Below are 15,868 nucleotides of genomic sequence, written 5' to 3'. Positions count from 1 at the left end.
AAATTGGTAGGTACTTTTCACACTGCGAATAGACGCAACGGTTTAAGTATTTTTAATTGAAATATGAATTTGAAAAATTATTAAATGTTTACAAATTTGACAACTTCGAATCGCCTATGTTTATCTATTGGAGAAGTTTTATGGTAGCTCATGTTAGAAACTAAATTAAAAGTTAGTCACATTGTCCATGCTTCTATTTTGAGTGGTTATTATGCATGTCCAATGTTCAACAGCATTCCTCAGCTCAACCCATCTTCAACCTCGAACAAGACTCCAACACCTGAAATCTCCAAATAAGACTGAAATTACCAATAAAATTCCGCAATGGTTAGACAGATCCTGTTTCGCCAAGAAAATGTGCCTCAGAAAACGAATTTGAGAAAACTAGTCTGTTGTACACAACTGGACTATGGGGGTACCATTTTTTTTTAACAATTTAATACTGTGAATAGTTCAAAGTACTAAGCATGTGGTTTTACTTTCCGGCACCCAAAATTTCCACAAAATAACGTAGTACTATTCACCTTTTGTATTTAGTAATGAATGGATGTAACACCGCCATATTCTTCACATCCTCTGTTGCCATTTTGTACGTTTTCCCCGTATTAAGATTTTTGGTGCTAATTTGGCTTTACGTTTTTTTTTATTCCCAGATACAACACTATCTTATTGAGAATTTGGCGCTGGGTAGGTAATTGTAAAATATTGTACAATTCTTATTTCTGTTATCTCTGGGATATAAATTTTGAAAATATTTTGACGTTCGTACTAATATTTCCCGATATGTTTCATAATGAGCATACCTAGATAGAATGCGATTGTGAAACGAGTGTTTTCAAAGACGAACAAATTAACGTGAGGAACATGCTCAACAGAACTGATAAATTCAGAGCAAATTGTTATAAATGTTGACTTTCACTACGAAGAGATTTCAGTATATTAAATAAATGACCGTAAATTGTCAAACAAAGCTAAATCAGATTCAAAATATGAAAGTGTCGTTAAAAGTTATGTACTAAAACAAAATTTGAGTACAATAGGTTATGTGTAATTCTTCAATAAGACATTTTTCGAATGGAAAAATAAGCTTGAATCACCAACAAAATTTCGACAAAATCTTCCTTTATTTTGAAAAGTTGGCAACTATTCATACCAGCCTCAGAATCTAGCGGATCACAATTTAAATGTGAATGTATACATACGACCTCCGACTCCAACAATGATTCTCTCCAATTACACTAATCGCGTTCTTGCTGATGTAGAATTTGTACCTTGACCTCTAACAAACTGAAGTACTTAATTACAAGCCAGCCAGCACGAGGGATTATAGGGGCAATACATCCATTCATTAATACGTGCAAAAGAAATATCTCTAGGTTATTGTGTCGGAAGTTTTTGGGTCAAACAAATGGAAACCAATTCATAATACGCAAATTAGAAAAATGAGTGCAACCTTTGGTTTAGTTTTGTACGTAGGATTAACATCTCTCCTAATCAAGTGTTATACGTTTGCTAAAGCATTTTATAATCAATAGTATTTTATGTATTTAGTTACTCATTACAGACAAAATTTAATAGCTTAACCCAATTTGATTTGACGTCATTCTCATGAAATCTATTCAGAAATAAATACACGCATCGTTAAGTGTACATTTCAATTCGTAATTCCGGCACATTTCCTTGTTGCCACCCCTTCGACACGTTGAGTCACAGGATCATGAAGGGGAAAGTTAATGGTCCGCCATGTAATGTCTAGTAATGTTTTAAATTTGGAAGAAATTGGCAATGATGGCTCACGTAGCATCTCCTCACGCCTGAACACGCATCTGCGCACGCCTTCTAACTCTACCTACGGGGGCTGGTTAGCTATACGAGAGTCGAAGAACGCGATACAGGCGCGAACACACACATCTCCAGGCCGGAAGATAACTCCGCTCACCGCCCGGCTGCCAGCACACCGGCGAGATCCACAGCAACAGAGCAAGCTGACACGATCGTAAACAATGTGCACCAGCAATTATCAAACATTGCTTTCTTCATTATTATCAATACTTATACTGCATTACTTTAACATTATAACTGAATCCTCTACTTATTAATTCTCAGTTACTTGATTACATTAACATAAAAATATTTATTATATTATTTAAGTCTGAGTAAACTGCAAATCTCTATTAAAGTTAAAGCTTCAATAATTACATTTACTACTCAGCATACACTTTACATTTAATTATGCTCCAATATGTTTACGATCGAAATTTTGCTGCTTCTCTACAAACTGAAGGGGACGAATCCATTGCATGCGTCAATTACACTGTATGGATACCTTCTGTGAATTAATAATTTCATACCACAAATGCCAAGTATTTGTCAGAGATGCTGATTAATTCATGTGCAAATTAACCAGATGGATTCTAAGTGTACGTGAAGAGAATTTTGTTTTCAGAAGATATCCAGCTACTCCTAAATGAACTAGTTAGGTTAGGGTTCAGTGCCATACTCATCACTCGAGGTCGAATGAAGTGCTTCAGCACTAACTCTACCCTGACGCATGCCGATAGATTCAGTGAAGAGGTCTTATTTATAGTTTTGCTACTCTTTTAGTCATTAGTCATCACAAAGTGCTCTTTAATGAATGATTTATTATTGTGCAATTACTCATTATTTCATTTGCTTTATAATTATGTCTTACACTTAAGTGCAAAGATTTATTCAAGAAACTGAAATTGATATAGAATCAAAGTTTTGAATAAAGTAATGATCTCACATACACTAATAAAATGTCAAGTTTGAGTCGGAAAAATTAAATTTAAATTTGAAAAATTTGGAATAAATTACTGTCGACCTCTTCACTAGATTGCCCTATGTCCGCCTCTGGCTGAACCCGTTGCCAAGTCTCATACAGCCTGCCGATGCGCTGCTCTACCAATGCAACCCAGCACATTGGCACGTCTTACAAGTAACACCCTAACACCCTGAAACATCCTTAAATAATCGCGAGCCTAACAACCTGACCAACGATGACCTCATCAAACAAAAGCACAACAATACACAACAATGCACTACGTCCTTAATTATGCAGCGACATCTCGAATCAGGCCAGACAACTTGACGCTTACAAACTAAATCCTACAACGGAACTACAACCACTTTGCCTGGAGTGGTTCGCGAAGATCTGAGCGATTCAGCCAGTGACCCTTACTGAGCATAAGGCAATCAAAAGTGACAACATGTGCAGTCCTACTATTCGTGGAGATCTCTAGGACTGCTGTTCAAACTTCGGGTGAAGTCCAACTTGGGGATGGCAGGTGAAGTTGACCCATCAGGCGTTCCTCCCGGTTTGGAGCGATTTTTGAATCTGCAAATAAGGCCATAGATACTTTATTCAACAATACCATCCCACGTTTCCTTTGAATGTTACAGATTTCGGGCAAGTGCTAAGGGAAGTTTTTACTTATCCCATGCAAAATAATGGTAAAAGCAACCCATCTTCAAGTAGTCAAATATAATTCTACTTCGCAGCTCTCATTTGTTTAGTGGTTTGTGTATGCACACCTAGCTTCATAATTAGAAAAAATGGTTACTCCTAGAGTAAATATTTCCCCTTGAAGTCTATATTTTAAATTTATAGCAATTTTATAAATTTCTATGCATGATTAGGTGCACTATTCACTTCATATAGCACATTGAATTGAAATTATAGCCTCACTGCTTATGCGTACTGAAATACTACCAAAATTATTAATGTATTTGTAATATGAGCTTAAGGCTTATAGTAATCTTCAGTCTTTCTTTTTGACGGCGAAGATTGGTATAAACCCTATGCCCATAATATTGCTGATACACTAATAATTTTGGCAGGGTGTCTTAGTAATTATGAGCGGTTTAGTGGTTATAACTTCAATCCAATGTCTGTATAATAAGCGAGAGGTGCACCTAATCACAGCCATGCAGTGAATTTATAAAAAAATTCATGTTTAAATTTAAAAAATATTTTAAGGGGACGATTTACTCAACAGTAACCATTGTTTTTTTTTATTTTACAATTTAATGTGTGTACACATACTAGAATGGCGAATCTCAATTTATGTCGTATTACATTTATAACTACTTTAAGATAGGCTATTTTTTACCATTATTTTCCATGCGAAAAGTACCAAATCCTCTAATGTTCTGTACTATTGAAATTTGTACAGATCATTAATTTAACAACCCGATAATATTTCGAAGAAATTATTTTATAAGCACGTATAAATTATGATGCTTTAAGCTTCAATAAAGCTGTGTTATAGAAAGTAGAACCCAACTCACTTCATAAATCCTCTTCACAATTCAGGCTGCATGGAAGTAAAGATCTCAGCTTTAAGAAAGACGACTTCCCCATATCCAGAGTCAGTTGTCAGTTTTCTGAAACAAATACGAACACAAGTTAATGGAATAAATTTCTTGGGGGCAAAATTCGATATCTCCCCACAGTACACACGGGACTGAAGTGGGATTTATCTTTTGTTATAGGCGAGCTTGGTTAAAGAAGGTATAGCTGAATATTGAAGCCGAGGTATGTGGAAAGGTTTCAGTCTCCAATGTGTAATGTGTGGTGATAGGGAGGTTTAACCGCTTCATTGTTCTGGTTTTGACAAATTCTGTTTTAGTGACTACTTATATCTTACCTCAAAATTGTAATCTTCTGTTCGATAGTCTCGAGCTTCGAAACCTGCTATGTTCAAACTGCAGGGATTTCATGGATATATTTGCCGTTAGGATTTATGAACACGAGATATGGAAGTGCTAAAGCAGCAATTTTTTTTTTTTTTTTTTTTAATTTCACACGATGCATCCTGTGCTAATAGTTGTGAATATGTACTATATATGCTTTTATTAAAAGTAAGAAATGTTATCAAGTTCACCTTCATAAATTTATATTACAGTGAATTTACGTTGGTAGTAAGGTTCCAATAATTTCAATTTAACATTTCTTAGAAACGTTACGTAAATTCAACACCGATAAATTTACGTATTTTCTCCAATAAACTTTCGCAATTTCCACATTTTATCGACTTAGGACGCATCTTAACTTTCAGTTATTGCGTACGTCTACGTGCCACGTACGAATGTTTGATTCATTTTTTAAATGGATTCATTTCGTTGAAATTTTGTCAAACTTGTCGCTAACTAAAAGCAAAAAATTCAGATTTAGGACAATTTGACCAATATTTAAATGAAACTAGACGGTTTTAAAAAGAAATATGTACGAGTGAAAAATGTATTATTGTAAACATTATCCGTATGAAAGTACGACTTATACATCGAGTAGTTTTCTACTTAACCTACTTTGTATTCAGGTGTAGGTTTGCTATATGAACAGACTCCAATATTTCGAAATTCAGACAGAGCCAAAAGTAGTAGAGAAAAAAATATTCAAGCTTTTTGAGACTAAAGGAGTCTACAGTAATAATGGAATTAATTTTAAATATATCACGTTCAATGTCAAATACTTCGTCTGTTCAAAATGTCCATCACCAAGTATTGTGCGGGTTAAATGCAGTGTGTAATTGAAAACAGATCAACCATTCACCTCAAACTATGCAACTACAGGCGAAGAAAACTAAAAAACTACGAACTACAACTACTAGACTACTTATAACCAGAGCTACAACACATGGAAGATAGAATTAGTCGTTAGTCTGTGTAAAGTAGTGTCCTTCGTTGAAGTATGAACATGAAATGTGATTTATGTATTTCACGACTGAAGAATTTCCAGTGGCAAGTTGACTATAACGTCATGACCACTAATCGTGTCTCATTCAGAGGAACAGTTTCAAATTATAAACTGTAAATCTCAATGATTATTCAAGACAATGCTGAAACCAGCGTAAATTCAATAATAGAAAATTCTTATTGAATGAATTTCAACCTTCGTGAGTTAATTATGAACAAAGTTTCGTTTGTAGTTTCAGTTACACATTCACTGAATAAGAACTATACGTACCGGCTTCTGGTATAATACCTGGAATTTATACTCCAGTTTATAGCCTATCACTGCAAATTATATTACGTCAAGTAATTGCGAACAATCTATACTTCGCTTTCACAGAGCGTATTTTATAGTTAAATTTAAACTGTCGACGATTTTGTAACTTTCAATTACTATTTTATTTCGAGACTTCAGGAATATTGGTTTTCAATTCCATTAGTTAAATACAAACTAAGTGAAAGTATAAACATTCACAGTTTAACTTAATGATTCATCAAATCAAAAAACAGACCAAGAAAACTGAAAAGAACAAACGTGTAATAATCCCTGTGAAAATTTTTGTATCTTATCACGGAAATTTTGACGTCGCCTTTACGAAGTTCACTTATTTTGTATCGTTTTAAAAGAATACACAAATGCCCAGACAGCAAATATATCGCACTTTGTAGTCCCCACACACTGGCAGACTTCGTTACGCTACTCCTTCTCGCTGTCGAACTGAACCCTCCAAGCTCGAGACCTCAAATAACCGTAAAATACCGACAGCACTGTCCACTTGGACGTTATTTGGGTCCCGATGCTCAACTGCCTTTACGTCACGTGACTTTCCACCAATCTTATAGTTTCATTGCTTATATAAATTATTCGTAATATCTAATTTCATGTTTAATAATTAAAATTAAACTCACTAATAATGCCATACTATAAATATTAAATATCTGATATCTAGATTTATATAATACGTCTTCATAAATGTATAAAACATTGAAACTACTCTTCGCGACAGCAATGCCCTCAGAATTTACTAAGATACACTACAGATTTTTTCGTTCGTTTAATTAATCTCATGTTACTGCTGTTCATAAATAATTGAGAAGATTGCAGTCTTTATAAGCGAATTTGATAATTTTGATGAGAGGGTTTCCTCATGAATTTCCTCTACTACATTTAATTAAACCGATATAAACAAAATAAACGTCGGAAATATAATATAACACACAACTATCGACAACATAAGAATTATACGTAATAATCTCTTTTAAATACACGGTGAATAAAAAATATAGAACCATATAAATATCTTCCTTATGCTTGATTTTCGATTACTATAGGTGTTACCAGTGTTTGTAAGACCAAATGCTCTACCAGTGACACATTCGATTCTAGCCCTCAGCTATCTCAAAAGCCGCCATTTTGAATGCAACTTTGACATTTTAAATGAAAAGAGGGTCATGTAGGAGCTCAGAATCATGTGAAACTTTCTGAGAAAAACAATGGTGCAATCCGTTTTGAGATATCTCTAATCCTTTTCAAATTATTTAAAGATAACTCTAATAATGACACAAACATTAGTTACTGCATCTAGAGATATTAACGCTATAGACGGTTTCACCGCAGTCAGTCTTTTTTCAGCACTTACAGTGTCGTTTTTGACTTTGTAATTTTTGTTTCTCACATGGTAAAACACTTTCGAACTACTTTCCGACTTACATGTTTCTAAAAGTTAGGAATGTCCAAAATGAAGCCACGATCTGCTTTGCTCACAGTCAGCGCTTGTGGTTTAATGAACGGGCCCATTTGACTCCATATTTACAAGAATGAATGCAAACGAAAGATTCGGATAAAACTATACGACTAGTTTTAGAAGTATGTAAGGAGGAATAATATGACGCATACTAGCAGCTAGACTGAAACAGCTACCTGCAATTTACTTCATTATCCTACGTTCATGAAGACCTTGATTCCCTCGTTTTGAATAAAAGAAAATATCAGTTATTGCTTTGACGTACAGGACATGACGTCACGAATATTTTGCTCCATCTTTTTCCTCCCTTTATTTCTGATTTCGTCTGCCTTACGTCCACACTTTAATACTGAGTTACTGTACTATGTCGTGGAGATGGCATAGCTCTGGATCGATACTAGAGACAGGCTCAAACAACTAGCCTCTCTGGTCGTGTGGTCAGCACGGCATAGGACCAGACCTAGGTCAACACTGGACAGCATATGAGAAGGGACAAATACGGACGGAAGAAGCATCTCTTTCTTTCGCTACGTCATGGATCAAACCACGGACTGCTTTGAACGCGAAGACGTGTAACTTACCCACAGATCAAAAACGACGGACTCCTTCTCTTTCTGTCACACATAGTTTATTTTTTATTACATTTTAGCATTTTAATAGAATACAAGAAGAGCTTTCACATTACACAAAAATTCTTTCCATACTGAAGTTGAAATCCAAAACTTTATGCATTGTGAGAATATTATGACCTTAAAATGCACTACCACATTATAAATTACGATGAGTATCCTTAAGATAAGGAAGACGAATATAACTGAAAGGGACTAAAATACAAGTAAAATAGTAAGAACCAGAGATCGTTTCCTACTACTTGATCCATATAAAAACATTCTATAAAAATGGCAGGGATCAGTTACTTGGATCATTTAAGTGATTGGTGCTCCTGTGTTTTAAGAGAATCGTTCGTTACGGCTTGTTTTTGTTCATCTTAGCATAATGAAACAAGGAATTTTAACTTCTTTTAATGAATATCGTAATCATTTCAAGAACATAAGTACGTATAGCATTTGCTGCTCAAGCGATGTAATACATACAGCATATTACGATCAGACCTCAGTTCAGTGTGTACGAACGCAATGACGACTGTGTTGTGTACAGCTAGGGGAATGGGAGGGGAGAGTGCAGCTACACGTTGCCTCAAAATGTATAGATTCAGTCACAGTAGGGCACAAAATAAATGTTCACACTTACAGATATGGCCTAATATAAACATTGCATTTCTAGTATACAAACGAATTGCCTAAAGTTACACGTTTCAATTTGCATTATACTCTACTTGTTTTAACATTCCAAAATGAACATTTTCTGTGTTTGAAAATAAAAGAAAAAAGTATAGGGTACATGAAATACATTTCTTCACAATGCATTGCATCGAATTACAAGGTACATTGGCAATGTAGCAAAGGAATAGAATCTCCTATTTTTACTCAAAATAAGTTTGTATTTACAGAAACTACATTCGGCGTCACAAGACGTGAGAGGTACACGAAGACAGAATGGGATATCACACGAATTTATTTTCATGAATTTGTATTCACGAATTCAAAACTTGAATGCATGGAGTCAGATTTTAAGGTTTCATAGCATAATGATGGAAAATGTGCTCTTTCCGGATGTGTTCTGAGTGCTCGGGTTCCAAGAACAGTTCCGAAATAACAGCAAGCATCTGACAACGTAATAATCACCAAAATTTTATATTGTTTCGGAACTAGTTCCGTTTCCAAGAACCTTAGGCCATAATGCAATTCGAACCACGGCAGCTGTTATAGAAAGGTGTAAGCACAGTAATTTATACAAATTGTAAAACATCGCAATTGTTTGATCATTTCTTCTGCTAAATAGCATAACAACTGGTTGACAACTTCTGTGTGGATGTTGTTGTTATTATTATTATTATTATTATTATGCTTATTATTATTATTATTATTATTATTATTATTATTATTATCATCATCATCATCATCAATGAAGCTGGTGACATATTCATGGGTTTTCTATTATTGCGTGACTGATGCAGAAATTGTTGTTTCCTTCAATTGTAGTCAACTACAAGGCAATATTTTCTCTACACTTTCGTTTCTACATTGCAGATGATCCTCACATACCAGACTTTGTTGATGCACATTTCAATGGAAATGTCTCAGATTGTGACATATTTTCTGATGACGACGATTTGCGTGATCCCTCTTGCGTACCAAAGGACATAGGTTCATCCTCCTCATCTTCTGAAGATGAAAATGAAATGGCTTCGAATTCTTCCACACCATCATTTCTTTGCGGCAGCATGACTTCTCATTTCACACCATTACCCCAGAATACCACTTCACTGGAGTCTTTTAATTCTTCAGGTCCTTCAAGAAATTCTCAAAAACCTGTCAGAACTTCACAGAGGAAAACACAGAAGAAATGATTTTCTCCAGAACAGCCTTCTCTAGTCACAGAGTCAGGTTCCCCTGTTCCAGAAACTAATTCTAGTAGAAGAACATATTGGAAGAATGTCAAAACAGGAGAATTTTGCCCTTTACCTCCAGCTCCAGCTTTTCAAGAAAATAATCCAATTGCAATCACATTACAGCCTCAGGGTTATTTCCATAGGTATATTCCTAATGATCTAATAAAATGTTTGACTGAACATACAAACCAGAGATATCTTAGAGACAGTGGAAGGAATTTAAGTCTTACAGAAAGCGAAACAAAAATATTTTTGGCCATAACAAAAATTATGAGCTATTTGAAGTACCCAAGAATTCGAATGTACTGGGCGGACAAAACCAGAGTTCCTGCAATTGCCGACAATATGTGTAGAGATGGATATTTTTTGATAAGAAATAATCTCAAATTGAGGGATGATTTAATCGTTTCTAATGAAGAGAAATCAGTAGACAAATTTGGAAAGTAAGTCCTCTTCTGAAATGTATTGAAACTGCTTGTTTACTGAATGAAAGGTCATCATTTGTTTCAATGATACCTTTTTATGGACATGCTCCAGCAAGACAATTCGTGAAAGGAAAGCCAAATCCATGTGGGCTTAAATGTTTCATCGCTACTGCCCCTGATGGTCTTCCATTAGATTTTTTTTATTTATGGAGGACAAGGAGACACAATCAATACGGATCCTGATTCTGATACCAAAAATTTAGACATTGGTGGGAAAGTGGTCCTGAGACTAACAAAGAATCTTCCTCCAGGCTGTACTTTGTACATGGACCGATACTTTACTTCAATTGCGTTATTGGATATTCTTCACTACAAGGCTCACTGTCAGGGTACAGGAACTCTTAGGAAGGTCAACATTCCATCTAATGCAAATTTCAAATCGGATGCCCAAATGAAAGCTGAGGGACGAGGTTCCATCGATGAAAAAGTGCGCAATGATGGACAAATTTCTCTAATAAAATAGTTTGATAACAAACCAGTCATTTTGGCATCATCATTTGAAGGAAAAGATCCTCATGACAAATGCCGCCGTTGGTCTAAGAAGGATAAGGAATTCATCGTAGTGTATCGTCTAGCTGCTGTCAAAAGCTACAATGCCTTCATGGGAGGCGTTGATTTCTTAGACAGGCTGATCAGTTACTACAGGATTGCTGCAAGAACGAAGAAGTGGACTATTAGGGCAATATTGCATTTCATCGACTTCGCAATCGCAAGTAGTTGGATTGAATACAGAAGACATCAGATGGCCTTGGAAACGCCAAAGAAAGATGTATTGGATTACTTGGGTTTCCGAATGGAGCCAGAAGACTATCTTCTACACGTATCACTTGAACAGGAGGATACTTCTGAATATGAGCCCAGTGAGCCTTTACCAAAGAAAATAGATACAATGCGAAAATTCCAATACCATCGGGTCATGTAAGAACAAAAGGGATTTTGCACCTTCCAGAGATACCAACACCATCCACCAAGAACCGATGTAGAATGCCGGGCCAGAATAAGTTGTACCACTTGCAAAATATTTCTCTGCATTCAAGAAGACAGACAATGTTTTAAATTGTTCCATGAAATATGAAGTTTTCTTTTCAGAAACTCTGATTATGATAACTCATAAAACTGTTAAGTTATCAATTAATATTTTGTTGTTCATATGTCTAACAATTAACATTAATTGATGTTCAGTTAACTTTATTTTTCCTTCGAAATTACAGATTGACTACGAAAAAATAACATGTGTGTCAAAATAAGTGTCGGTTGTCATTTAAACCTGATGTGTCCTAAAGGATACACTAAAGTTTTGTTACAAAAGAGGATCAAATTTTTTTTTAAATATTTTGTCTGTGTTTAACTATGTATTTTGGTTAATAAAATGAATAAATGCCAAAAAAAAATAAAATTCACACTTATTCTCGGGACTGAGGAGGTTAAAGGATATTACCACAGTACTACGTGATATTAATTTCTATTAAAGCTTCGTTATTTTATTTCTAATAAGCACTGAGGTTAGTTGCGCTACATTTTCACTGTTTTTTTACGATATACAAATTTTATAACAATACAATACGCTATATAATTCTTTCTTATTTGGATGTAATAAGATATAGATTTTGGAAAAATAATAATTGACACAATCTTACAAATTGAAATTTAATTTATTCTTGTTGCTATATCAATAACAAACAAAGTAAATGAAGCTGATTAGCCAATCAGACTGAATGCTTAATAATGAAATGCGCCCTGCAAATTCATTCGAGTTAAACATTTCCCTCTCCCCCCCCCCCATCATACTCATCTGTACATCCAACGACATTTCTTTGATTTGGGCCGTTATGGTTGGTGGCTGAAAAGGATTAAAAATCCCGAACGATCGCTACCATTTTTTAAATGAACTTCTATTCGTATTTCACAAAGAGTAACAATATTTATTTTTACTCTGTTTCTTTCATAAACAATTTATAGCTTCTCATTTCAATTATTTATCTCATTTCAAACCTAAGATAGTACCATTCATTACTGTATGTTCATGGATTACTTAATGCAAAATTATGTATGTAGTGGCAATCAGTGTTTAATTTAGAAATAAATACCAAGTTTTTATTAATTTGAATAGGGTATTAAGTATTTAATTGAAATTGTGCCAGTAATATGTAATAATTGTGCTGTTCCTATTATTTAATGTCTTTGCATAGGTAACATATAAAATAACATTCTAAAGCAATAATAAAGTTAATGTTCATTTATTCAAATCATGTGCAATGTCTTGCTCATTAAATTAATTAACTAATTACATCTCTCCCCCCTCTTCGTAATTGAGCCATCATATAGCCAAATGGCTTGTCTCAAAATTGAGACGATTCAACAAGGCTCATGACAACAATCACCTCCTACATAATAGCCAAATTGGCTAGTCTCTTATACATGAGACAACTCATCTCGCCTATGGTATTCCGTGGTTTTCCTCAGGCGTAAGACAAATGTCGGGATGAGCCCTATAAGAAATGGGCCACGGACCTATATGCCTTCCCCATATATATTCCACCCTTATTATAAACGATGTATGCCCTAGCTCAGATAATATAGTCTATTAATATACGAGGTCACTCAATAAGTCGCAAATTGAAAGGACAAGGACCTCTCAAATTGCAGATTATATTTCACGGCGCTTCTTCCGACAACCTTCACATGCTTTGTCATCGAACAACAGATGACGGCGTCTTGCCATCCTAACGGCAAACACCAGCCAACTCCTCCTCGCCCCGTTCCGTGATCACTTGATCAATCTCAGCCCCCCTCGCGTATGTGGTACCTAAGAGGTTACGTCCAATTTCGGCTTCCCCTTCAAAATTTTCTAGAGATCCTTCAGAGGTGCAGCGTAACCCGGAGTGAGACTAGTGGCCGACAGGCTTGGAGCTCACATATTTAGTTTTGTACAGCCCCCAACCCCTTGCAAGGACGCGTTTTGCGTACCTTTTAAATTTTCCTCCCAACTCTCCTTTGACTTTTCGATTTTTTCGCTCATTAAAAACAGACACACCGCCACTGCACGGACCTCTGCTCCATCACCGCACACTCGCTGGCTCGGGCAAGTCAACGAGCTAGGGAGATGCAACGCACAGTGCAAATCAGTTGATGACCACTGCTTTACAACGATTAGTGCGAGCTGCAACGTTCATCGCTCAGGATTGAATTGGCTTCGTATTGACAGCAATGATAGCGTTCAATTATAAAACAAATGAATAACGACATCACAATATGCCTGCAAAACATAGTTATTTAGCATTTTCTCAGAAATAAATTATGAAACTTTAATTATATTTGGAATCATTCCGCCCTGTAAGAGTTAAAAAAATAGATACACTTAAAAAGCAAATATTGTGGAGAAATATTGGCGGAATTGTAAAGTACTGTATTTCAACACAGGTTAATTCTATGTATATTCCAATACAATAGAAAAAGAAAAAGTAATCTATTTTTAAAGAGTGTTTATCAAAAAATACAATTTATTGTCGGAGCAAAAACATATTGTGTACAGAATGTAGGGGATATAAGTGCACTGCTCTCTTACAAAAAATAACTTGAAAAAATTGTTACTGGTCAAAAATAGAGATGGAAGAAAAAATCACTAGCAGCGATTTTTCACCGGTGATTAAAAAATCACTTTCACTCCAGTGAGTGAACTGTTCGTTAAGCAGTGAAACAGTGATCAAGCGGTGATTTACTAATTGCACCAGAAGCAACTGTAACGAATCACTATTTCCTCAGTGATTTCAACATTCAGCTCAATATCTTACATTGCAGTCCTCTGCCACCTGTTGAGTAATTTTTGAACTGCTTGACATTACATGGATTTTTGTTCTTTGTAAGCTTGTATGATTTGTGATGAAAGAAAATACTGTACTGCAATAATAATTTCAGTGCTGAGTTGAACAACTTAGTGATGTGGCATAACTTTCTTTAGTAGATTTTTAAGAACTAGGTTACTTTCAACATAAAAATAGTTGTCGAGTTGGTATAGCGCTAGCCTTCTATGCCCAAGGTTGCGGGTTCGATCCCGGACCAGGTCGATGGCATATAAGTGTGCTTAAATGCGACAGGCTCATGTCAGTAGATTTACTGGCATGTAAAAGAACTCCTGCGGGACAAAATTCCAGCCCATCCGGCGACGCTGATATAATCTCTGCAGTTGCGAGCGTCGTTAAATGAAACATAACATAAAAATAGTTCTATAGTTAGGTATATATTCTAATGCACTGTTATAGCCCTTCTGCCCCCTACTTGTTTCAAATATAACACTCTAGAGGTCCATGACGCAATTCTAGAGAAATGACCATTTCTCTGTTAATTCGTCCTGCACCTCTCTCATGTTTTCTTGGTAATTAGCGGGGCTTTAAAAATGTTATGGTGGCTCACCAGTGAGGCAAAAATTTCACTAGTCAGCTTGGTGAAATTACAGAAGCACAATTAAAAAATTTGATTTTTTTTCATTCAAGAAAAAATTAATCAGCCCTAGTAACAAGAAAATGGTCACCGGCATAGCTCAGGCAGTAGCGCGTTTACTTGCTGGTCCGGAGTTGCGCTCGGGTGTGAGTTCGATTCCCGCTTGGGCTGATTCCCAGATTTTTCAACCGTAAGGCGAATGTCAGGTAACCTATGGCAAATCCTCGAACTCATCTCGCCAAATGCCATCTCATCACCAATTCCATCGACACTAAATAACCAAGTAGTTGACACGGCGTCGTTAAATAACCAAAAGAAGGGGGGCCACAACACAACAGTGTATTAGAATATACTGACAAGCATACAACGATTTATATTTTGAAAGTATTTGCAAACTGAAGTCACTTGTTTATCATTATATATATATATATATATATATATATATATATATATATATCACGGAAGCCAGTTAAGCTAAAGAACATTTTGCCTTCGTAGATTTCTGGAGAATTACCACTAATATTTACCGTATATTGTAGTAGTTTAACCACACTATAACTGTGGAATGTGTGAATAAAAAGAAGGGAGAGGCTAGAATTATGCAGGCCTACGAATAACACTTTGTTCAACCACACTTATCAGTTTATCATCTTTATTATACATGCAGCCAAATGAAAATTACATAATGCCGGTATTTAAGTTATTTTTTTTTATGAAATTATTTTACGATGCTGTGTCAACATCTCAGATTATTTAGCGTCTGAATGAGATGAAGGTGATAATGACGGTGAAATGAGTCCGGGGTCCAGCACCGAAAGTTACCCAGCATTTGGTCGTATTGGATTGAGGGAAAACCCCGGACAAAACCTCAACCAGGTAACTTGCCCCGACCGGGATTCGAACCCGGGCCACCTGGTTTCGCAGCCAGACGCGTT

The sequence above is a fragment of the Periplaneta americana genome, chromosome 16 (genome assembly GCF_040183065.1).
Source record: "Periplaneta americana isolate PAMFEO1 chromosome 16, P.americana_PAMFEO1_priV1, whole genome shotgun sequence".
NCBI lineage: Eukaryota > Metazoa > Arthropoda > Insecta > Blattodea > Blattidae > Periplaneta > Periplaneta americana.
This window is presented reverse-complemented; position numbering follows the sequence as displayed.